At 41.1% G+C, this 24,781-nt stretch overlaps 1 protein-coding gene across 1 annotated transcript in view; it reads left to right on the plus strand.

Annotated features, from left to right (window-relative positions):
• ZC3H12B (zinc finger CCCH-type containing 12B) overlaps positions 1-24,781 on the plus strand; it is a 581,279-nt gene that overhangs the window by 35,464 nt on the left and 521,034 nt on the right. The window contains exon 3 of the mRNA XM_053580125.1: positions 7,996-8,064. The gene's annotated coding sequence lies outside the window, so the exon portion shown is untranslated. The remainder of the gene's footprint in view (positions 1-7,995; positions 8,065-24,781) is intronic.

Raw genomic sequence — 24,781 nt, forward strand, 5'->3', positions numbered from 1 at the left:
ATACCATGCTGTTTTGATCACGATTGATTTGTAGTAAAGTCTGAGGTCTGGTAGTGTGATTCCTCCTGTTTTGTTTTTATTTCTGAGTAATGTCTTGGCTATTTGAGTTTTTTTCTGATTCCATATAAAACGAAGTATTGTTTTTTCAAGATCTTTAAAATATGACAGTGGAGCTTTAATGGGGATTGCTTTGAAATTATATATTGCTTTGGGTAGTGTGGACATTTTAATAATGTTGATTCTTCCCAGCCATGAGCGTGGTATGTTTTTCCATTTGTTAACATTTTCAGCTATTTCTTTTCTTAGAGTTTCATAGTTCTCCTTATAGAGATCTTTCACATCTTTTCTTAGGTAAATTCCCAAATATTTCATCTTCTTTGGCACTACTGTGAATGGGATAGAGTCCTTAAGTGCTTTTTCAACTTGACTGTTGTTGGCGTATATAAAGGCTACAGATTTGTGGATGTTGATTTTGTAACCTGAGACGCTGCTGTATTCCTTGATCACTTCTAGGAGTTTTGTAGTAGAGTCCCTAGTGTTTTCCAGATACACAATCATATCATCTTTAAAGAGCGAAAGTTTGATCTCTTCTGACCCTATATGGATACCCTTGATCACCTTTTCTTCCCTAATTGCTGTGGCTAAAACTTCCATTTCAATGTTGAAAAGCAATGGAGACAATGGGCAGCCTTGTCTGGTTCTTGATCTGAGTGGAAATCATTCCAATTTAACTCCATTCAATATGATATTGGCTGTGGGTTTGCTGTAGATGGCCTCTATCAGTTTAAGAAAAGTCCCTTCTAGACCAATTTTCTTGAGTGTTCTGATCATGAAGGGATGCTGGATATTATCAAAAGCTTTTTCTGTATTGATCGAGAGAATCATATGCTCTTTGTTTTTTTAGTTTGTTTATGTGCTGAATTACATTTATAGAATTACGTATATTTAACCAGCCTTGACACCCTGGGATAATACCAACTTGGTCATGATGTATAATTTGTTTGATGTGTTGCTGGATTCTGTTTGTTAGGATCTTGTTGAATATTTTGCATCTATATTCATTAGTGATATTGGTCTATAATTTTCTTTTCTTTTTGGGTCTTTTCCTGGTTTTGGGATCAGGGTGATGTTTGCTTTATAGAACGTGTTGGGTAGTCTTCCTTCTTTTTCTACATTTTGGAACAGTTTGCGTAATATTGGTTCTAATTCCTCTTTAAAGGTTTGGTAGAATTCTGACGTGAAACCATCTTTTCCCGGGCTTTTCTTTTTAGGGAGGTTTTGTATAGTTGATGCTATTTCTGAACTTGATATGGGTCTGTGCAGCATTTCCACTTGATTCTGGCTAAGTTTTGGATGGTGGCTTGCTTCCAAGTATCAGTGAATTTCCTTCAGATTTTCATATTTCTGAGAATAAAGTTTCTTGTAATATTCATTAAGGATTTGTTGGATTTCTGACAAGTCTGTTGTTATTTTGTCTTTGTTGTTTGTGATGGATGATGTTAGAGATTTTACTCTTTTTTTTCTGATTAGGTTTGCCAGAGGTTTATCTATTTTATTGATCTTTTCAAAAATCCAGCTTTTTGGTTTATTGATCTGTTGTATTATTCTTTTGTTTTCAATTTCATTTAATTCTGCTCTAATTTTAGTTATTTATTTTTTTCTACTGGGTTTGGGGTTGGAATGTTCTTCCTTTTCCAGTTGCTTGAGATGTCCCATTAAGTCGTTAACTTCCTCTCTTTCCATTCTCTTGAGGAAGGCTTGCAGTGCTATAAATTTCCCTCTTAGAACTGCCTTTGCGGTGTCCCAGAGGTTCTGATAGTTTGTGTCTTCATTGTCCTTTTCTTCCAAAAAATTGTTGATTTCTTTCTTAATCTCACCTCTGACCCAGCTATCATTGAGCATAAGTTTATTTAACTTGCATGTTTTTTTATGAGTATGCAGATTCCTGTTGTTACTCAATTCAAGTTTTATTTCATGATGGTCGGAGAAGATGCAAGGAATTATTTTTATTCCTTTACATTTACTGAGGTTAGACTTGTGACCTAAAATGTGGTCAATTTTGGAGTAAGTTCCGTGGGCTGATGAGAAGTATGTGTATTCAGTTTTGTTGGGATGAAATGTTCTGTAGATGTCTGCTAAATCTAAATATTGGATGGTTAGGTTTAAATCTAAGATTTGTTTGCTCAACTTCTTGCTGGAGGATCGATCCAACACTGCCAAAGGAGTGTTGAAATCTCCGACGATTATGGAGCTGGAGGAAATCAAGTTACTCATGTCTGTTAGAGTTTCTCTTATAAATTGAGGTGTATTCTGCTTGGGTGCATAGATATTAATAATTGAGATCTCATCATATTGAGTATTACCCTTAACAAATATGAAGTGACCATTTTTGTCCTTCCTTACTTTTGATGGTTTAAAACCTACTGTATCTGGAAATAAAATTGCAACTGCTGCTTTTTTCTGATTCCCATTTGCCTGAAATATGAATGACCATCTTTTCACCCTGAGTCTTTATTTGTCTTTTAGGTTAAGATGTGACTGTTGTATGCAACAAATATCTGGCTTGAGTTTTTGTATCCAGTCAGCTAACCTATGCCTCTGTAGAGAACAGTTTAAGCCATTCACATTAATGGAGAGTATTGATAAGTCTGGTGGAATTTTGGGTATCGACTTTTTCAAAGGTCCAGTGGACATTTTTAATCCTTTGCCAGTGTGGAAGTTGGAGTTTGATCCGAAGTTTCTGAGTGAGTTTACTTTTGTGGTATAGGATTGGGTTGGTCATTGTGAAGGATAGGTCTGAGAATATCCTGAAGAGCTGGTATACTTATGGTAAATTTTTTCAACATATGAATGTCATTGAATTATTTAATTTCTCCATCATAAATGAAACTCAGTGTAGCTTGATACAAGATCCTTGGTTGAACGTTATTTTGCTTTAGAAGATTAAAAGTCGATGACCACCCTCTTCTGGCTTGAAAAGTTTCAGCAGAGAGATCTTCAGTTATTCTAATATTCTTTCCTTTGTATGTAATGGTTTTCTTTTGCCGGGCTGCTTTGAGAATCTTCTCTTTCGTATTAACTTTAGTGAAGCTAATTATGATATGCCTGGGGGATGACTCATTGAGGTTGAATCATGCTGGGGTTCTGAAGCTGTCTGCTATCTGAATTTCAGATTCTCTAGGCATGTCTGGAAAATTTTCTTTCATAATTTCATGCAGAAGGGCCTCTGTGCCCATCGAGGCCACTTCATCATTCTCCGAAATCCCAATTATTCGTATATTGCTTTTCTCAGAAATCCCAATAATTCGTATATTGCTTTTTTTGAATTATCCGAGAGTTCTCTGAGTGAGTGATCCATTTTTGCTCTCCATTTCTCTTCCTCTTTTAGAGATTGGGAGCGTTCGAAGACTTTATCTTCAGTGTCAGAAATCCTTTCTTCTGCTTGCTCCATTCTGTTGCTGAGGGATTCTAGTGTATTTTTCATATCTTTGAGGGCTGTAAATTCTTGCTTCAGTGTGTCTAAGTCTTTCGTGGTTTTGTCTTTAAATTCGTTAAATTCTTGAGACAACTTTTGAATTTCTCCTCGAATTCCTAATTCCATTTTATTAATCTTGTCTGTAATCCAAATTCTGAATTCGATTTCTGACATCTCAGCCAGTTGTTTATGAATGGGATCTTCAATCTCATCTCCTGTATCTTTCTTGGGGGTGTTGATCTATTCTGGTTATTCATGTTACCAGAGCGTTTCCGCTGATTCCGCCCCATGGTTATTTTTCTCCCTTTGATTTTTTCCCCTGGGGCTTTATTTAGGGCCCGTACACTGTTGTGGCCTGAGAAACTGGGGCCTGTCTTGTGTGATGGGGCCAAGTGGTTCTGTCTTGTTTTCAGTTGGTTTCTGTTTGATCCTATTGTAACATTTACTCTGGCTTGAAGTCTCAGCTGTGTGGAAAAACCAGCAATTAAGTCACCCTGCCTGCCCACCTCTGGCACCAATTTGAAAAGGAAAAGGAAAATCAAACCTTCCTACAACCGCTTACCCAGTGCACCGCCTGAAAATTCCTCAGTCTGTTAGTTCAGTTCAAAAGGTCCAAATCGGTTGTCTCAATCGGCACCTGTCTCAGGTGGGAGACTTCAAGAGGTCTCTGTGAACTGAATTACAGGGGTCTGGTGACTCCTCTGATATGGCTTACTCCAGTGCTGCGTGGAGTCAGGAGGAGCCACCTAGCAAATAGATCAGTCTGGGAAGGTTGATGTCTCCTTCCCCACTTTGCCCCTCCGTCAGACCCTGTCACTGGGATCTCTGCAGATGGCTAATCCAGTTGCCTGTAGTGAACATATTCTCCAGGTGTTTGCACCTGCCTGAATTGCAAGGAAGTTTTCCAGGTCCCTGCAGTCTGTCGCTATCTAGCAGGAGGAGATGGGTCATGACATCTTTGTGTGGTTGATGCTGGTGGTGGGAGGGAGGTGTTCACTCAGGCTTAGCCCCATCCCTGATTGATTTTGCTAACAGAACAGAGCAGAACAGAACAAACAACTTTGCAGGGTTCTGTCTCTGTTTCTGCTAAGATCGCCTACAGAAGATGGGCTGTTCTGTGTTCAAACGTCTTTGCTGCTGGAGGTTTGTGTCCGATTACCTGTCTGAGTCGGCCCTGGCCTGGAAGCTTCCTGGGTTTGTGAGCAGTGTCAGGCAAATCCTTTGCTCACTGGTGGCCTCCTCTGGTTGCCCAGGGAGACAGGGGGTGTGGCTTCAGAATATCCAGAAGTGAGCCATTTTGCTGTTAAAGAAAAAAGAGCTGTTGATTTGCCTCCAGAAACTGTCGCTCTGGTGTGGGCACCCAGCCGACCCTTTTCTCCCCTGTCTTATGCCCCAGAGTCAGCACTGAGCGGAGGCAGTTTATGCTCTGTCCACACCCCTCGAGAGATCTCCCAAGAATCCGGACTCCTGGAGGGAGGCCCCCAGACCCCCGAGTGAGAGTGGGGGGAAGCTAGAGTTTCATTCTGTTTTATGCCTGGCTTTATTGTTGCCCGGGGAGGGCTGCTGCACCGCACCGCACCGCAGGGAAGTGCCGCCAAGGTGTGACTCCCCTGAGCTGAGTGCCCTCTCCTCACTTGCATCTCAGAGTCAGCGCTGACCAATCGCGGCTTGGGCACTGTGCACTCCCCTCGAGAAATCACCCAAGGATCCGAACTCCTGGGGGACAGGCCCCCAGACCCCGAGGTAGAGTGGGGGGGAGTGCTGAGAACTCAGCAGGGAAGCTAGAGCTTCATTCAGTTTTATCCCCGGCCGTATTGTTCCTCGAGGAGGGCTGCTGCACTGCACCGCAGGGAAGTGCCGCCAAGGCGTGACTCCCCCTCAGCCGAGGGCCCTCTCCTCATTTGTGTGTCTCAGAGTCAGTGCTGACCAGTTACGGCTTGGGCACTGTGCACTCCCCTCGAGAAATCACCCAAGGATCTTAACTCCTTTGGGACAGGCCAGACCCCAAGTGAGAGTGGGGAGGAATCTAGAGTTTCATTCAGTTTTATGCCTGGCCATATTGATGCACGGGGAGGGCTGCTGCACCGCCCCGCAGGGAAGTGGCCTGAGGTGTGACTCCCCCTTAGCCGGGTGCCCTCTCCTCACTCGCGTGCCTCAGAGTCAGCACTGACCAGTTGCAGCTCGGGGACTGTCCACTCCCCTTGAGAAATCACCCAAGAATCCGAACTCCTGGGGGACAGGCCTCCAGACCTCAGTGAGTGGGAGGGGAGTGTTGGGGGTTCAGGGTTGCCGGCAAAGGATTTTTAAAGTTTTATGCCTGGCAGGAAAACGCCATGGCACCCTAGTAAGGGAGGTAGGTCCAGTTTTTAGAAGGTCTCTCCTGTGGAGTGTAGTGGGAGGGCCTTTAATTTCTGCCCGTTTGTTTAATTGTGGGGCTCTTGAGCCGGTCTCATGGGGGAGGGGGACTCCCGTCCGCTTGGTGGTGGATTTTGTACCTTTTGTTTGCATCCTTGTGAGCACAGCTTGCCTCAGCGGTGTTGATGTGCGTTCTTCAACCTTCTCTCTTGGTGCAGCTTAAATCCACCAGGATACTTACTAAATTCCTGTCCCTTAACTCTCCTTCTGGATGGGAGCCTCTGTTGAAAGCTGGCTTCAGTCTGCCATCTTGTCTCTCCCCTCCACACTTTCTTAATTATTGTGTTGACATTTATAATCTACACTTAGTAGATTTGACATGTACCCTTGTAAAAAGCACCATACGTGTGGTCCAACCAATTATCCTCTTTCCACCCATCTTCCCCCTTCTCCCCTCCCCCTCCTCTTTACCCTTCATCTTGGGCTGCAGTTAGGTTATAGCTTTTATATGGAAGTGTGGGTGATTATATATTAGTTTCATAGTAGAGCTGAGTACATTGGATACTTTTTATGGAATAAAGAAGAAGAATATGATGCAATTCCATCCATGTAAACATAAAAGAGGTAAAGAAATACAAACAAATCAGGAGGAATCATGCTACTAGACTTCAGACTATACTATAAATCTATAGTGATCAAAACAACATGGTACTTTCACAAAAACAGAGAGGTAGAACCAAGAGATTAACCCAGCTACTCTATGTGGAACAGAATAGAGAACCAAGAGATGACTACAGCTACTTATCATCATGTGATCTTTGATAAGCCTGTCAAAAACATTAAGTGGGGGAAAGATTCCCTATTTAACAAATGGTGCTGGGGGAACTGGTTGGCAACCTGTACAAGACTGAACTGTACCTGCACCTTTCACCTTTAACAAAATAGATTCTCACTGGACAAAAGATTTAAACTTAAGACATGAAACTATAAAAATGCTAGGGGAGAGTGCAGGGAAAACACTTGAAGAAACTGGCCTGGGAGAATATTTTATGATGAGAATTCCCTGGGCAATTGAAGCAACACCAAAAATACATTATTGGGACCTGATCAAAATAATCAAAGTAAAAAGCTTCTGCACAGCCAAGAACACAGTACTTAAAGCAAGCAGACAGCCCTCAGAATGGAAGAAGATATTTGTATGTTATGTCTTGACAAAAGTTTGATAACCAGAATCCATAGAGAACTCAAAACGTATTAACAAGAAAAGAACAAGTGATCCCATCTCATTATGGGCAAGAGATTTGAATAGAAACTTCTGTGAAGAAGACAGGCAAATGGCCTACAGACACATGAAAAAATGCTCATCATCCTTAATCATCAGAGAAATGCAAATAAAAACTACTATGAGATATCATCTGAATCCAGTAAGATTAGTCCACAGCATCACAAAATCCCAAAACTATAGATGTTGGTGTGGATGTGGAGAAAAGGGAGCACTTCTGCACTGCTGGTGGAATGCAAACTAATACATTCCTTTTGAAAAGAAGTTTAGAGATCACTTGGGGATCTAAAAATAGACCTGCCATTCAATCCTGCAATTCTTCCTAGGTATATATCCAGAAGACAAAAAGTCACTTTATAACAATGATATTTGCACCAAAATGTTTATTGCAGCCCAATTCATAATTGCTAAGTCATGGAAGAAGCCCAAGTGCCCATAGAACCACAAATGGATTAATAAATTGTGGTACATGTACACCATGGAATATTATGCAGCCTTAAAAAGGTAGAGACTTTATCTCTTTTGTTTTAATTGACAGAGTATTCCAGGGATTGTTATCCGTCTGAGATAGGTAAAACAAGAAGTGCCCTCAGGCAGCTCCTTGAAAAGCCAGAATGTTGGATGCACACTTCAACTCTTTTCCTGCACAGAAAGAAGCTGAGAGTAGTGAGTTTTCACCCTTTTCTTCCATGCTGAGCTGAGGGGAGGGACTATTGTGAGTGTGTCTGTACTAATCCAAACTTTTGTCCTTGTTCTAGTGTCTTTCAGTCTGCCACCTTTAACTGTGAGTGCTCAGATATAGTCAAAATAAAAACCAGTTCCTTCAGCCCCACAGGAGACTAAATGTTAGATGTATGTTTCAGCCTTTTCTTTCCCTCACCAGGGAGAAGCCAAAAGTTTGGAGTTTTCTTCAGATCATGCTGTGCCAATTTGGGCAGAGAAATCATGGCCAGTGAGTACTATGAATTTTCCTATTAGCTTCAATATGTTTGGTTTTTAGATTACCTGGAATTCAGCAGCCTGTTAACCGGTTTCTGGATTTCTCTTCAAGGTAATTGGTCTATGTATTAGTGTTGAATTCCTGTCTCTAAATGGGGGAGTAAAGATATTTGGGCTTTCACTTCCATCATCTTGCTGATATTGCCTTTTTCCTTTTTATCATTTGGTTTTGGTTTATTTGTTTCTTCTACTTTAAATAGTTTTTCAAGCCCATTTTTTTTTTCAATTCCTTATGGGACTCTGATGAAACAGAGAAATATATGATTGTTTGCTATTGTCCCACAGATCCCTGGGGCCCTGTTCTTTTTATTTTTTCAAGTCTTTTCTCTTGTTCAGATTGGCCATATTTTATTTAATTTTATTTTTTATTATGTGGGATTCATTGAGAGTACAGAGAATAAGGGTACACTGATTGCATTTGTTAGATGAAGTCCCTCTTATAATTTTGTCCCACCCTCAAGAGGTGTGCCATACACTGTGATGCCCCATCCCTTTCCCTCCTCTACTCTCCCTACTTGCTCATTTCCCTATTCCCACTTGTATTAGCTCATCTACTGCATTCATATTAGAATTGAATACATTGGATTCTTGCTTCTCCATTCTTGTGATGCTTTGCTAAGAAGAATGTGTTCCACTTCAATCTGGGTTAATACAAATGATGTAAAGTCTAAATCTTTTTTAGTGGTTGAATAGTATTCTATAGTATACATATACCACAGTTTGTTAATCCATTCCTGGGTTGGTGGGCATTTAGGATGTTTCCACATTTTGGTAATTGTAAATTGAGCTACAATAAACAGTCTAGTGCAAATGTCCTTATGATAAAATGATTTTTTTTCTTTTGGGTAGAGACCTAGTTATGGGGTTGCAGGATCAAATGGGAGGTCTAATTTTCATTCTTCAAACATTCTCCATACTTCCTTCCAAAAAGGTTGTATTAGTTTGCAGTCTCACCAGCAGTGTAAAAGTGTTCCCTTCTCTCCACATCCACGCCAGAATCTGAAGCTTTGAGACTTTGTAATGTTGGCCATTCTCACTGGGGTTAGTTGACATCTCAGGGTACTTTTGATTTGAATTGCTCTGATGATTAGGGATGATGAGAATTTTTCCATGTGTTTGTTAGCCATTTGTCTGTTTTCCTTAGAGAAGGTTCTATTTATACCTCTTGCTTAGTGATATATGGGATTGTTGGGTCTCTTTTTTTTTTTTTTTTTGTAGAGACAGAGTCTCACTGTACCGCCCTCGGGTAGAGTGCCGTGGCATCACACGGCTCACAGCAACCTCTAACTCTTGGGCTTACGCGATTCTCTTGCCTCAGCCTCCCGAGCAGCTGGGACTACAGGCGCCCGCCACAACGCCTGGCTATTTTTTTGTTGCAGTTTGGCCGGGGCTGGGTTTGAACCCGCCACCCTCGGCATATGGGGCCAGCGCCCTACTCACTGAGCCACAGGCGCCGCCCTGTTGGGTCTCTTTTTGTTAATTAATTTGAGTACTCTGTAGGTCTTACTTATCAAATCTTTGTCCCATTCATAATATGCAAATATCTTTTCCCATTCTGAAAGTTGTCTTTTGCTTTGGTTGTTGTTTCCGTAGATGCACAGAAGCAATTCAGTTTAATTAAATCCTCTTAGTGGCGGCGCCTGTGGCTCAAGGAGTAGGGCACCTGTCCCATATGCCAGGGGTGGTGGGTTCAAACTCAGCCCCGGCCAAAAACCACACATACACAAAAAAAATCCTCTTAGTTTATGTTTGTTGTTGTTCAATTGCCATAGAAGTCTTCTTCATAAAACCTTTCCTGAGGTCAATATCTTCAAGTGTTTTCCTAACAGTTTCTTCGAGGATTTTTATTGCTTTATGCCTTAGATTTAAATCTTTTATCCATCTTGAATCAATTTTTTTAAGTGGTGAGGGGTACGGGTCCAGTTTCAGTCTTTTACATTTGGTTATCCAGTTCTCCAGGCAGCATTTATTGAGTAGGGATTCTTTTCCCCAGTGGATGTTCTTGTTTGGTTTATCAAAGATCAGGTGGCTGTAAGAGGTTTGTTTCATCTCATGGATTTCCATTCGCTTCCAAATGTCAGTGTCTCTTTTTGTGCGATACCATGCTGTTTTGATCACTCTGGCTGAAAGTCTTGGAGGGTGATACTCCCGGCTTTGGTTTTATTACCGATAATTGCCTTGGCTATATGGAGTTTCTTCTAGTTCCATTGAAAATGAATTACTTTTTCCAAATCTTGAAAATATGATCATGGTATTTTAATGGGGATTACAATGAATCTGTAGATTGCTTTGGGTGGTGTAGACATTTTCACAGTGGTGATTCTTCCCAGCCATGAGCATGGTATGTTCTTCCATTTGTTAATATCTTTTCTATTTCTTTTCATAGGGTTTTATCATTCGCTTTCACCCCTTTTCTTATGTACATTCCTAGTTATTTCAGTTTTTTTGAAGCTACTATGAAGGGAATTGTGTCCTTGATTAGCTTCCCATTTTGGCTGTTATTGGCACATACAAAGGCTACTGATTTGTAGACATTGATTTTATATCCTGAGACAATACTGTATTTTTTTTTTTTAATCACTTCCAGGAGTCTTGTGGTTTAGTCTTTGGGGTTCTCTAAGATCATATTTTCAGAAAAGAGTGAGGGTTTGACCTCCTCTGCCTCCGTATGGATGCCCTTTATTTCCTTCTCTTGCCTGATTATGTTTGGTAGAACTTCCAGCACTATTTGAGTAGTAGTGACAATAGGGGACAACCTAGTCTTGTTGCAGTTCTAAGTGGAAAGCTTTCAGTTTTACTTTATTCAGTATAATGTTAGCTGTGGGTTTTTTTATATGACTTTGATCAGCTTAAGACATGTGCCATCTATGCCTAGATTCTTTTTCTTTTTCTTTTTTTTTTATTGTTGGGAATTCATTGAGTGTATAAAAAACCAGGTTACATTGATTGCATTTTTAGGTAAACTCCCTCTTATAATTGTGTCCCACTTCCAAAAGGTGTGTCACACACTGTCACCCCCACTCCGCTCTCTCCTTCCCTCTCTCTGCTTTCCCCTTCCTCCACCCATAAATATGTATTAGGCCATTAATTGTCCTCATATCATAGGATTCTTGCTTCTCCATTCTTGTGATGCTTTACTAAGAATAATGTGTTCCACTTCCATCCAGGTTAATACAAATGATGTAAAGGCTCTACCTTTTTAATGGCTGAATTGTATTCCATGGTATACATATAATACAGCTTGTTAATCCATTCCTGGGTTAGTAGGTATTTAGGCTGTTTCTACATTTTGGCGATTGTAAATTGAGCTGCAATAAATAGTCTAGTGCAAATGTCCTTATGGTAAAAGGATTTTTTTTTTCTTTCTGGGCAGATGCCCAGTAATGGGATTGCTGGATCAAATGAGAATTCTTAAGTGTTCTAATTAGAAAAGGGTGCTGAACTTTATTGAATGCCATTTCTGAATCTATTGAGAGGATTATATGGTCGTTGTTTTTGCTTCTGTTGATATGGCGTATTATGTTTATGGACTTGTGTATGTTAAACAAGCCTAGCATTCCTGGGATGAAACCTACTTGATTGTGATAAATAATTTTTTTTTAATGTGTAGCTGTAATCTGTTGGCTAGGATTTTATTGAGAATTTTTGCATCTATATTCATTAGTGAAATAAGTCTGAAATTCTCATTTTTAGTTGGGTCTTTTCCAGGTTTGGGTATCAGGATGAGGTTTGCTTCATGGAAGGTATTGGGAGAGATTCCTTCCTTCTGAATTCTTTGGAATAATTTCTGCAGTTTGAGCATATGCTCCTCTTTGAAGGTTTGATACAATTCTGGTATAAAGCCATCTAGAACAGGGCTTTTTTTTTTTTTGGAGGGGGTGATGTTTTATTGTTTCTTCGATCTCAGTTCTTGAAATTGGTCTGTTCAAGAAGTCAATTTCTTTTTTTTTTTTTTTTTTTTTTTATTGTTGGGGATTCATTGAGGGTACAATAAGCCAGGTTACACTGATTGCAATTGTTAGGTAAAGTCCCTCTTGCAATCATGTCTTGCCCCCATAAAGTGTGACACACACCAAGGCCCCACCCACCTCCCTCCTTCCCTCTTTCTGTTTCCCCCCCCATAACCATAATTGTCATTAATTGTCCTCATATCAAAATTGAGTACATAGGATTCATGCTTCTCCATTCTTGTGATGCTTTACTAAGAATAATATCTTCCACGTCCATCCAGGTTAATACGAAGGATGTAAAGTCTCCATTTTTTTTAATGGCTGAATAGTATTCCATGGTATACATATACCACAGCTTGTTAATCCATTCCTGGGTTGGTGGGCATTTAGGCTGTTTCCACATTTTGGCGACTGTAAATTGAGCTGCAATAAACAGTCTAGTACAAGTGTCCTTATGATAAAAGGATTTCTTTCCTTCTGGGTAGATGCCCAGTAATGGGATTGCAGGATCAAATGGGAGGTCTAGCTTGAGTGCTTTGAGGATTCTCCATACTTCCTTCCAGAAAGGTTGTACTAGTTTGCAGTCCCACCAGCAGTGTAAAAGTGTTCCCTTCTCTCCACATCCACGCCAGCATCTGCAGTTTTGAGATTTTGTGATGTGGGCCATTCTCACTGGGGTTAGATAATATCTCAGGGTTGTTTTGATTTGCATTTCTCTAATATATAGAGATGATGAACATTTTTTCATGTGTTTGTTAGCCATTCGTCTGTCGTCTTTAGAGAAAGTTCTATTCATGTCTCTTGCCCATTGATATAAGGGATTGTTGGCTTTTTTCATGTGGATTAATTTGAGTTCTCTATAGATCCTAGTTATCAAGCTTTTGTCTGATTGAAAAAATGCAAATATCCTTTCCCATTGTGTAGGTTGTCTCTTTGCTTTGGTTATTGTCTCCTTAGCTGTACAGAAGCTTTTCAGTTTAATGAAGTCCCATTTGTTTATTTTTGGTGTTGTTGCAATTGCCATGGCAGTCTTCTTCATGAAGTCTTCCCCCAGGCCAATATCTTCTAGTGTTTTTCCTATGCTTTCTTGGAGGGTTTTTATTGTTTCATGCCTTAAGTTTAAGTCCTTTATCCATCTTGAATCAATTTTTGTGAGTGGGGAAAGGTATGGGTCCAGTTTCAGTCTTTTACATGTAGACATCCAGTTCTCCCAACACCATTTATTGAATAGGGAGTCTTTCCCCCAAGGTATGTTCTTGTTTGGTTTATCAAAGATTAGGTGGTTGTAAGATGTTAGTTTCATTTCTTGGTTTTCCATTCGATTCCAAGTGTCTATGTCTCTGTTTTTGTGCCAGTACCATGCTGTCTTGAGCACTATGGCTTTGTAGTACAGACTAAAATCTGGTATGCTGATGCCCCCAGCTTTATTTTTATTACAGAGAACTGCCTTAGCTATACGGGGTTTTTTCCAGTTCCATACAAAACGCAGAATCATTTTTTCCAAATCTTGAAAGTATGATGTTGGTATTTTGATAGGAATGGCATTGAATAGGTAGATTGCTTTGGGAAGTATGGACATTTTAACAATGTTGATTCTTCCCATCCATGAGCATGGTATGTTCTTCCATTTGTTAATATCCTCTGCTATTTCCTTTCTGAGGATTTCATAGTTTTCTTTATAGAGGTCCTTCACCTCCTTCGTTAGGTATATTCCTAGGTATTTGATTTTCTTTGAGACTATGGTGAAGGGAGTTGTGTCCTTAATTAGCTTCTCATCTTGACTGTTGTTGGTGTACACAAAGGCTACTGACTTGTGGGCATTGATTTTATATCCTGAAACATTACTGTATTTTTTGATGACTTCTAGGAGTCTTGTGGTTGAGTCTTTGGGGTTCTCTAAGTATAAGATCATGTCGTCAGCAAAGAGGGAGAGTTTGACCTCCTCTGCTCCCATTTGGATTCCCTTTATTTCCTTGTCTTGCCTAATTGTATTGGCTAGAACTTCCAGCACTATGTTGAATAGTAAAGGTGACAGAGGACAACCTTGTCTGGTTCCAGTTCTAAGAGGAAAAGCTTTCAGTTTTACTCCATTCAGTAAAATATTGGCTGTGGGTTTGTCATAGATAGCTTCAATCAGTTTTAGAAATGTGCCACCTATGCCTATACTCTTCAGAGTTCTAATTAGAAAAGGATGCTGGATTTTATCAAATGCTTTTTCTGCATCTATTGAGAGGATCATGTGATCTTTATTTTTGCCTCTGTTAATATGGTGGATAACGTTTATAGACTTGCGTATGTTAAACCAGCCTTGCATCCCGGGGATGAAGCCTACTTGATCATGATGAATGACTTTTTTGATGATAAGCTGTAATCTATTGGCTAGGATTTTGTTGAGAATTTTTGCGTCTATGTTCATGAGTGAGATTGGTCTGAAATTCTCCTTTTTGTTTGGGTCTTTTCCTGGTTTTGGTATCAGGGTGATGTTTGCTTCATAGAATGTGTTGGGGAAGATTCCTTCTTCCTCAATTTTTTGGAATAATTTCTGCAGTACAGGAATAAGCTCTTCCTTGAAGGTTTGATAGAATTCTGGAGTGAAGCCATCTGGACCAGGGCATTTTTTGGTTGGAAGCTTTTTTATTGTTTCTTTGATCTCAGTGCTTGAAATTGGTCTGTTCAGGAGCTCTATTTCTTCCTGGCTGAGTCTAGGGAGAGGGTGTGATTCCAAATATTGATCCATTTCTTTCACATTGTCAAATTTCTGGGCATAGAGTTTCTGGTAGTATTCAGAGATGATCTCTTGTATCTCTGTGGGATCAGTTGTTATTTCCCCTTTATCATTTCTGATTGAGGTTACTAGAGATTTTACTTTTCTATTCCTCGTTAGTCTGGCCAATGGTTTATCTATTTTATTTATTTTTTGAAAAAACCAACTCCTTGTTTCATTAATTTTCTGAATGATTCTTTTGTTTTCAATTTCATTGATCTCTGATTTGATTTTGGATATTTCTTTTCTTCTACTGAGTTTAGGCTTAGATTGTTCTTCTTTTTCCAATTCCATAAGATCTCTTGTGAGATTGTTGATGTGCTCTCTTTCAGTTTTTCGAATGTAGGCATCTAAAGCGATGAATTTTCCTCTCAAAACTGCTTTTGCAGTATCCCACAGGTTTTGGTAGCTTGTGTCTTCATTGTTGTTATGCTCAAGGAAGTTAATGATTTCCTGTTTTATTTCTTCCTGCACCCATCTGTTATTCAACAGAAGATTGTTTAGTTTCCATGCCTTTGGGTGGGGTCGAGCATTTTTGTTAGAGTTGAGTTCCACCTTTAGTGCCTTATGGTCTGAGAAGATACAAGGTAAAATTTCAATTCTTTTGATTCTGTTGATATTTGTTTTGTGTCCCAGGATATGATCAATTTTGGAGAATGTTCCATGGGGTGATGAGAAGAATGTATATTCTTTATCTTTGGGGTGGAGTGTTCTATATGCGTCTATCAAGCACAGTTGTTCTAGAGTCTCATTTAAGTCTCTTATATCCTTGTTTAATTTCTGTTTAGAGGATCTGTCCAGCTCTGTAAGAGGAGTGTTAAAGTCCCCTGTTATGATGGTATTATCAGATATCATATTGCTCAGACTGAGTAAGGTCTGCTTCAAGAATCTGGGAGCATTTAAATTGGGTGCATAAATATTTAGAATTGAAATGTCTTCTTGTTGTATTTTTCCCTTGACCAATATAAAGTGACCATCTTTGTCTTTTTTGACTTTAGTTGCTTTAAATCCACATGTGTCTGAAAATAAGATTGCAACTCCTCTTTTCTTCTGAATTCCATTTGCCTGAAAAATTGTCTTCCAACCCTTGACTCGGAGCTTTAATTTGTCTTTTGAAGCCAGGTGTGTTTCTTGCAGACAGCAAATGGATGGCTTGTGTTTTTTAATCCAGTCAACCAATCTATGTCTCTTCAGTGGGGAATTCAAGCCATTAACATTTATTGAGATAATTGACAAGTGTGGTAGTATTCTATTCGTCTTATTTTGTGAGAGTCCATTGCTTAGTTTTATCTTTTGCATCAGTGTGGAGGTTAGGTTCTGTCCTTTAATTTCTGAGTTCTTACTTTGCTGCTGATCCATTGTGGTGGTCAGTGTGCAGAACAGGTTGAAGTATTTCCTGTAGAGCTGGTCTTGTTGTGGCGAATTTCCTCAATGTTTGTATATCCGTAAATGATTTGATTTCTCCATCAATTTTGAAGCTTAGCTTAGCAGGGTACAGAATTCTGGGCTGAAAATTGTTCTGTTTAAGTAGATTAAAGGTAGATGACCATTGTCTTCTTGCTTGGAAAGTTTCATTAGAGAAGTCTGCGGTCAATCTGATGGATTTGCCCCTGTAGGTCAACTGGCGCTTACTCCTGGCAGCTTGCAGAATCTTTTCTTTGGTCTTGACTTTGGAGAGGTTCATCACAATGTGTCTTGGAGAAGCTCGGTTAGAGTTGAGGCGACCTGGGGTCCGATATCCCTCTGAAAGCAGTGTGTCAGAATCTTTGGTGATATTTGGGAAATTTTCTTTTATAATATTCTCTAGTATGGCTTCCATTCCTCTGGGGCATTCTTCTTCCCCTTCTGGAATTCCTATAACTCGTATGTTGGAACGCTTCATAAAGTCCCATAATTCTGACAGTGAACGTTCTGCTTTCTCTCTCTTCTTTTCTGCCTCTTTTACTATCTGAGTTATCTCAAGAACTTTGTCTTCTACCTCTGAAATTCTTTCTTCTGCATGGTCTAACCTGTTGCTGATACTTTCCATTGCATCTTTAAGTTCCCTGATTGACTGTTTCATTTCCTTCAGCTCTGCTATATCCTTTTTATATTCTTCATATCGTTCATCTCTTATTTGATTCTGTTTTTGAATTTCCTTTTGGTTATTTTCCACTTTATTAACAGTTTCCTTCATTGTTTCCATCATTTCCTTCATTGTTTTCAACATGTGTATTCTAAATTCCCTTTCTGTCCTTCCTAACATTTCTGTATAGGTGGAATCCTCTGCAGTAGCTACCTCATGGTCCCTTGGCGGGGTAGTTCTGGACTGGTTCTTCATGTTGCCTGGAGTTTTCTGCTGATTCTTCCTCATGGGTGATTTCTTTTATCTGTTTACTTGCCCTAATTTTCCTTTCAATTCCTCTTGCTCTTTAAGTTCTTGTGCCTGTGGACTAAGGGTTACAGGACCAGAAGGGTGAGAAGGTTTAAGAGCAAAAAAGCGATGAAAGAAATGAGGACTGAGTGATAAGAAAAAAAAAAATGAAAAAAAAGAAAAATAGAGAAAGGAGAGTGGTTGGGTGAAAGGAATATTGACAAAAAGAAGAGAGGCACAGAAAGAGGGAGACAGAGCAATATAGGTGTACAGTAGGGTACTTTGATACAACCTTAAAAAAAAAAACACCTTCTGGGGGTGCCAAGTGGGGTGGTTCCCTTGAGGTCAGCAGCTCTTTGCTAACCTGATCAGACACAGTACCCCACCTCCACCAAGTAGAGAGGAAAGACAAAAATGCTATAAATCAAACCAAAACAAGCAAACAGAAAACTTTACGGGATAAAATTGGCTGGAAAAACCAAATAATAGTGGTAGAAACACTAACAAAAATGAAGTTCAGATTATTGAAATAGGCAGCAATGGGAAATTATAATTAAAGTAGAAAAATTGAGAAAGAAAAAGGATCTGTATGGAAAAGGTTGAACTTAAAAAACAAAACAACAATCTAGAACGTCAAAATAAACAAAAAAAACAACCAAACCAAAAAAAAAATCAAACAAAGAAACAAAAAAAAACACACACGCAACCAAAAACAAAGCAGTATGTATATGGAATTGAATATTGTCTGGGCAACACGTGGTCTTCTGGGGTATGAGATGTTAATCACAGTTCTGATACGACTGGAGGCTGCTAGTTTCTCGAACCCCAGCAGGTAGACACCCTAAATCTCTCTTCAGCCCACTTAAAAGGCACTTTGAACTTGTTCACTTACTGAGCAGAAGCTTTCTCAGGGAAGTGCTTGTTGCTGGAATCACTGCTGAAGTGGCTATCCACTTACCCTGTGTGTCAAAACTGGTCTCCCTCTGCCCCCGAGGGTTAGGGCTGCAAGGCGGCTCAGACCCCGCCCTTAGGCTACTTGGTCGCTGGGTTACCCGCTCCCACCCAATTCCAGCTCTGCGACCCTGAGGGCGGAGCTTGCCAGGGCAGATCGCTCACAATGTCTGCCTGTGACCCACAGCCAAACTCTATTAGCTCCGTCTGGCTCAGCGGCTCAGACTGGGGCCCTAGACAAAGGCCAGAGTTCTCCGCACTCCCGCTCAGGCTCTCCCCAAGGCAGTTCAGCTGAGTGCCAAGTCCAAAGACACCAAAACAGTTCACAGGTAAGGCCTTTCTGGTTTGCAGTCTCGCTGCTACTGAACTTACAGTTGCGGGCGGGTTTAGGCGGATTGAACACACGCGACCACTTGCCGGTTTTCCACTGTTTTAGTCCTCCTCTTGGGGTCCAGAAGTCTCTCGCTGACTCCCTGTATCCTCTCAGGGGTGATGATAGGCAGATCCCACCAGCCAGAGATGCCTGGAGTCCTATATCCCCAGACTCACGGTGCCCAGATGCAAGGAAGCTGTTACTCGGCTGCCATCTTGCTCCACCCTCAAGAAGTCAATTTCTTGATTTTGTCTATGGAGAGTGTGTGAGTCCAGATATTGATCTATTTCTTCCACATTGTAAAATTTCTGGGCATAGAGTTTCTTGTACTACTCAGAGATGATCTTGCATCTCTGTGGCATCTGTTGTTCTTTCCCCTTTATCATTTCCGATTAAGGTTATTAGAGATTTTACTTTTCTGTTTTTTTGTTAATCTGGGCAAAGGTTTATTGATTTTATTTTTTTGAATAACCAACTTTTTCATTAATTCTCTGATTGATCCTTTTATTTTCAATTTCATTAATCTCTGATTTAATTTGGTTATTTTCCTCTGCTATGTTTGGGATTAGAGTTTCATCTTTTTCCAATTCTATAAGATGATTCATGAGTTTATTGATGCTTTCTCTTTCTGTTTTTTGAATGTGGGCATCTAATGCAATCAATTTCCCTCTAAAGACCGCCTTTACCATATCTCACGGGTTTTGGTAACTTGTTTCTTCATTGTTGTTATGTTTGAAGAATTTAATTATTTCTTTTTTTTTATCTCTTCCTGAACCCAACTATCATTCAGCATAAGGTTGTTTAATTTCCATGTTTTTGTTGGAGTTGAGTTCCTCGTTTATTGCCTTGTGGGCTGAGAAGATACAATGTATAATTTCTGTTCTTTTAATTTTTCTGAGGTTTGATTTGTATCCTGGGCTGTGGTTGATTTTGGAGTACATACCATGAGCTGACAAAAAAAATGTATATTCCTTCTCTTTGGGATGGTGTGTTCTGTATATGTCTATTAATCCCATTTGTTCTAGGGTCACATTTAAGTCCTTTGTATCTTTGTTTAGTTTCTGTTTAGAGGAACTGTCCAGTTCTGTAAGAGGTGTATTAAAGTCCCTGACTATTGTGGTATTATGGGATATATTGCTCAGACTCAGTAAGGTCTGTTTCATAAATCTGGGAGCATATAAGTTGGGTGCATAAATATTTAAATTTGAAATATCATTTTTTTTTGTAAAGACAGAGTCTCACTTTATCGCCTTTGTTAGAGTGCTGTGGTGTCACATAGCTCACAGCAACCTCCAACTCCTGGGTTTAGGTAATTCTCTTGCCTCAGCTTCCTGAGTAGCTGGGACTACAGGCGCCCACCACAACACCCGGCTATTTTTTTTTGTTGTTGTTGTTGTTGCAGTTTGGCCGGGGATGTGTTTGAACCTGCCACCCTCAGTATATGGGGCCCGCGCCCTACCCACTGAGCAACAGGCACCACGCTAAATTTGAAATATCTTCTTGTTGTATTGTTCCTTTGACCAGTATAAAGTATCCATCTTTGTCTTTCTTACCTTTAGTTGCTTTAAATCCACTTATATCTGAAAATAAGATTCCAACCCCTCCTTTCTTCTCATTTCCATTTGCTTGAAATACTTTTTTGTTAAAGCAAGACTGCTTGAGTCTTGATTTGTCCTTCAAGGTTCGATGTGTCTACTGGAGACAGCATATAGATAGCTTGTGCTTATTTATCCAATCAGTCAGCCTGTGCCTCTGCAGTGGTGAATTCAGTCCATTGACATTTATTGGAGAATTGATAAGTGTGGTGGAGTTCTATTTATCATATTTTGTGAAAGTCTTGTGTAGTTTTATTCTTTGTGCCATTGTTGAAGCTAAGTGAAAGGTTCCAAACCGAAAGATAAAAATCATTCTGAAGTGCAAGATGAAAGGAAGGTGGAGATCCAATTCGTGCACAGTGGCTTTTATTCCACCTGGAGTACAACTGGGGTGAGATTCCTGACATGAGAAAATCCACATGTGGGCTATGGTGGACAGGGATTTAAATGGTTAGGGCAGCCAGGATTGGTCTGTCCATAGCTTTACCTGGGAAGATAGATGGAACAAGGTTAGGGACCCCTCGATTGGTCTGTTCACTATTTCCTGGGAGGGACATGTTTCCCAGGAAAGAGATTCTTCCTGGGTGGGTTGGAAACTTGATTCTATCTTTTTCAACTTCCTAATCTATTCTAAGGAGGTAGGTTATAGGTTTGGTGTCTTTCATGTTGCTTTTTGTGGGAGGAGGGGGCTGAGTGAACTGCCTGTAAAAAGAGAATGGGAGGAGGAAAGGGAGTGACTTTTACAGGAATACTTCTGGATATTCTTTCTGAACTGGTTGTATTCAGTAAGGTGAGGATATGAGCAGTTTTCAGGTGACTGCTCAATAAATTGAGAAATGAAGCAAAGAATTGCTGATGTTAGAATGAGAAGGATTCTCAGTACCTGAGAATAAGAATTATTATAATTACTAACTTTTTCATCAGTTGAGGTCAATGGGTAGGGGAGAAAGGCCAGAATTGACAGGAGGGGTAGCTAGAAGGAAAAAAAGAAGGAAGAGGAAGATTGGGTTTCTTCAGGGAGAGAGTCTCAGATGGTACCCTGTAGACACAGATTTTCAGAGGGCTTCAAGGAGGTTGTTCCAACTTTGAACGTGTCAGAGTAGCCAGGGATTATGAGAAAAGTTGTAGAGAAAAGGAAAAAATTGGGAAGGAATGTTACACATTTATTAGGAAGTGGATTATTCATGGATCCTGGTGAGTTTGATCCAGGATTATGATCCAGGGGACAGTACTTGTGACTTCTAGTGAGAGTTCTTCATCATTGGAAGTTTTTCTGTAGGATAGTTTTATTCTGGATCAGTGAATCCAAATTGGGGGGTCCACGAGGAGAAGAGCCATGGGGATGCTGTAAAGAACCATGTAAAGGCCTGTCCAATGAGGAGATAAAGTCTTTTGGGGCAAGGGAGATTTGAGGAGAACTTGTTGCTCTGCCGATTGGTCTGTGACTTCTCTGCTGAGGGTTGGGGTAAAAGCTGATTGATAGTTTTTCTAAGTTCATTTCTAGTTTCCTGGAGGATGGGAAAATAGTTTCCTATGATAGAGTCAGGGGAGTGCCAGGGTCTAGTATAATAGTTCTGTAATACATTATTTCAAAAAGGATGTGAAAGAGGGGTATGTGAGGGGTGGAGTGAATGTGTAAGAGCTTAATCCAATCTTGTTTGTGTTGGAGTACCAATTTTGTGAGATGTTGTTTAAAGATGCTATTCATCTGTTCTACTTTCTCTGATGATTGGGGTCTATAAGGCACATGTAGACACCATTGAATTCCTGGGGCTTGTGAGATTTGGGAGGTGATCAGGCTAATGAAAGCTGGGCATTGCACTCTACATAGAGCTGGGGAGACTGAATCTAGGAATAATAGTAGTGAATATGGCAATTTCCTTTGGAAGTGTAGCTTAATTTAGGTCTTTAATGAGTGTGGTATTGATGATAGAGGAGCCTTGGGTGGTAATGAATCCCCTTTCTTGTCATATGGCTGCATGGTGGAGTTGTAATGCTTTAGTGAGGTCTAAGCATTCTGCTTGTTGTAAGGAAGTGCCGGGGGGAAGAGTAACAGAGGTGATAATGTGGAAAGAAGACACAATAGCAAAACCTTTTTTGGCAATGGAGTGAGCAGTGGGTTTAAAAGAACTGCCATCAATGAACCAGGTGTCTTCAGGATTAGGTAAGGGAAAAAAAATATATTTGGGAAAGGGACCCAATCCTCGCGCTGTGGGAAAGAGGTGTGGTGTGGTCATGGCGCTGCCAAGAAGTCCGGGCTGCCAAGCTGCTGTTGGGCAGGAAGCAGCGATTCTGCCTTGTGGAGATGAGGGGCAAGCCTGTAATGACTTGAGCTACATTGGCGATTGGTTATTTTCTAAAACAGAAGAATAAACCCTTAAAGACATGGTGAATTCTCTTTGAGTTTTGACTCACAGAATAAAAGTATGCACTGGCTAATAATTGGATTTATAGCTACAAAGAAACCATATTCAAATTCATACTGATCTATATTCTTAGGCAAATTGGTCCTAGGGCCATGAGTAGGGGACATGAAGGAACAGATTTGACTCCAGCATAAGAGAACTGTTTAAACATCTGACTGTCTAGCGAGCAGTTTGCCCAGCCTGGAGGAAGATCTGTTGATGGAAATATTTCGATAGAAATTTCGTGGATGTCTGACTAGGAGACTGCAGTGGAGGGGCCTCCCTGGACTGGAAAGAGGTGAAACTAAATATTTCTAGATTCATTTTACCAAAAATAATCTTAATTCTGTAATTTCTCAATTGATGGCCTAAAAGAAGCAAAGGTGGGTTTTTCTTGTTTTATTTTTAATTTTTTTTTTTTAAGAGAAAAGGTCTCCATCATCACACATCACTGTGACCTCAAACTCCTGGGTAAAAGTGATCTTCCTGCCTCATCCTCCCCATTAGCTACAGGTGTGCACCACCATGTCCAGCTAAGTTTTTATAAAAACATTTTGTAGAGGGGTGGAGACAAGATGGCTGACTGAAGCCAGCTTTCCACAGAGGCTCCCATCCAGAAGGAGAGTTAAAGGACAGAAATTTATCAAGTAACCTGGTGGGTTAGAGCTTCACCAAGAGAGAAGACTGAAGAATGCACATCAACCCCACTGATGCGAGCTGCGACCACAAGGATACAAACAAAAGGTACAAAATCCATCACCAAGCAGATGGGAGTCCCCTCCCTCATGAGAATGGCTCAGAGTGCTCCACAAACAAACGAGCAGAGTTCAAAGGTCCTCCCACTACACTCCACGGGAGAGACCCTCTAAAACCTGGACCTACCTCCCCTACTAGGGTGCCACGGCATTCTCCTGCCAGGCATAAAATTGTATAAACTATATATATTCTCTACCTGCAATTCTGAACTCCCAGCACTCCCTTCAACTCTCACTCTGAGGTCTGGAGGCCTGTCCCCCAGGAGTCCAGATTCTTGGGTGATTTCTCAAGGGGTGTGGACAGTGCCTAAACTGCAGCTGGCCAGTGCTGATTCTGCAGCATGGGAGTGAGGAGAGGACGGTCGGCTGAGAGGGAACCAGGAGTGGCAGTGCCCCAATGCACAGGGCAGCAGCCGTTTTTTGGGCAACAATAGGGGTCACTCCCTGATATTCCGAAGCCACACCCCATCTCCCTGGGCAACCAGAGGAGGCATCTTCTCAGGTGGCAACCACCACAGAACAGATCTGAGACAGAAACGCAGGCCTCTGGAGTAAAGGGTTTGCCTGAGGTGGTACTGGCCTGGGTAGAGCATGGGGACTAGAAAACACATGCACAGCACCAGGAAATTCCTAGGGCAGGGCTGACCCAGAGGACCACTTTACTGAGCATAAGACACACCCATCCCTCAGGGGGGCCCCGAGGCACAGAGCAACAGCCGTCTTTTAGCAACAATAGGGCTCACTTCAGGATATTCTGAAGCCACACCCCCTGTCTTGCTGGGCAACCAGAGGAGGCCGGGCATCTACTCAGGTGGCAACCACCACAGAATAGATCTGGGGCAGAAAATGCAGGCCCCTTGAGTAAAGAGTTTGCCTGAGGCAGTACCGGCCTGGGTGGAACACGGGGACTAGAAACACATGCACAGAGCTGAGAAGTTCCCAGGGCAGTGCTGACCCAGACAAACGACTGCTTTACTGAGCCTAATATGCACCTGGCCCTCAGGGGATTGTCAGCCCATAGACAAAGGAAGGCAGGAGGCTAGAACTGACAGCTAACTGAATACAAACCTGCAGGAACAAAGACGGGGCCTGAGGCACAGGCTCTGGGAACTCAAAACAGCTTCTCTTCTGTAGGGGAATTTAGCAGGGACAGAAACAAATTCCCGCAAAGTTGTTCTGTTCTGTTCTGTCAGTAAAATCAATCAGGGGTGGGGCTGGAACTGAGTGAACACCCCCCAGCCTCCATCAAGCGCCGAAGGTTGTCAGGCCTCATCTCCCCCTGCTGGATAGAGGGAGATCACAGCAGCATGGCTGAGCAGATACAGATTGCCTTGTGATTCAGACAGGTGCAAACCCCTGGAGTATCTGTTCACTAAAGGCAACTGGGTCACAGCCCTTCGTGGCTATCGTTTACTGGGTGTGACACAGGTGCAAGCTGGGGAAGGAGACATCAACCTTCCCAGACTGATCTATTTGCTGGGTGGGTCCTCCTGACTTGACGGAGCCCTGGAGCAAGTCATATTT

Source organism: Nycticebus coucang, chromosome X (assembly GCF_027406575.1).
Source record: "Nycticebus coucang isolate mNycCou1 chromosome X, mNycCou1.pri, whole genome shotgun sequence".
Classification (NCBI taxonomy): domain Eukaryota; kingdom Metazoa; phylum Chordata; class Mammalia; order Primates; family Lorisidae; genus Nycticebus; species Nycticebus coucang.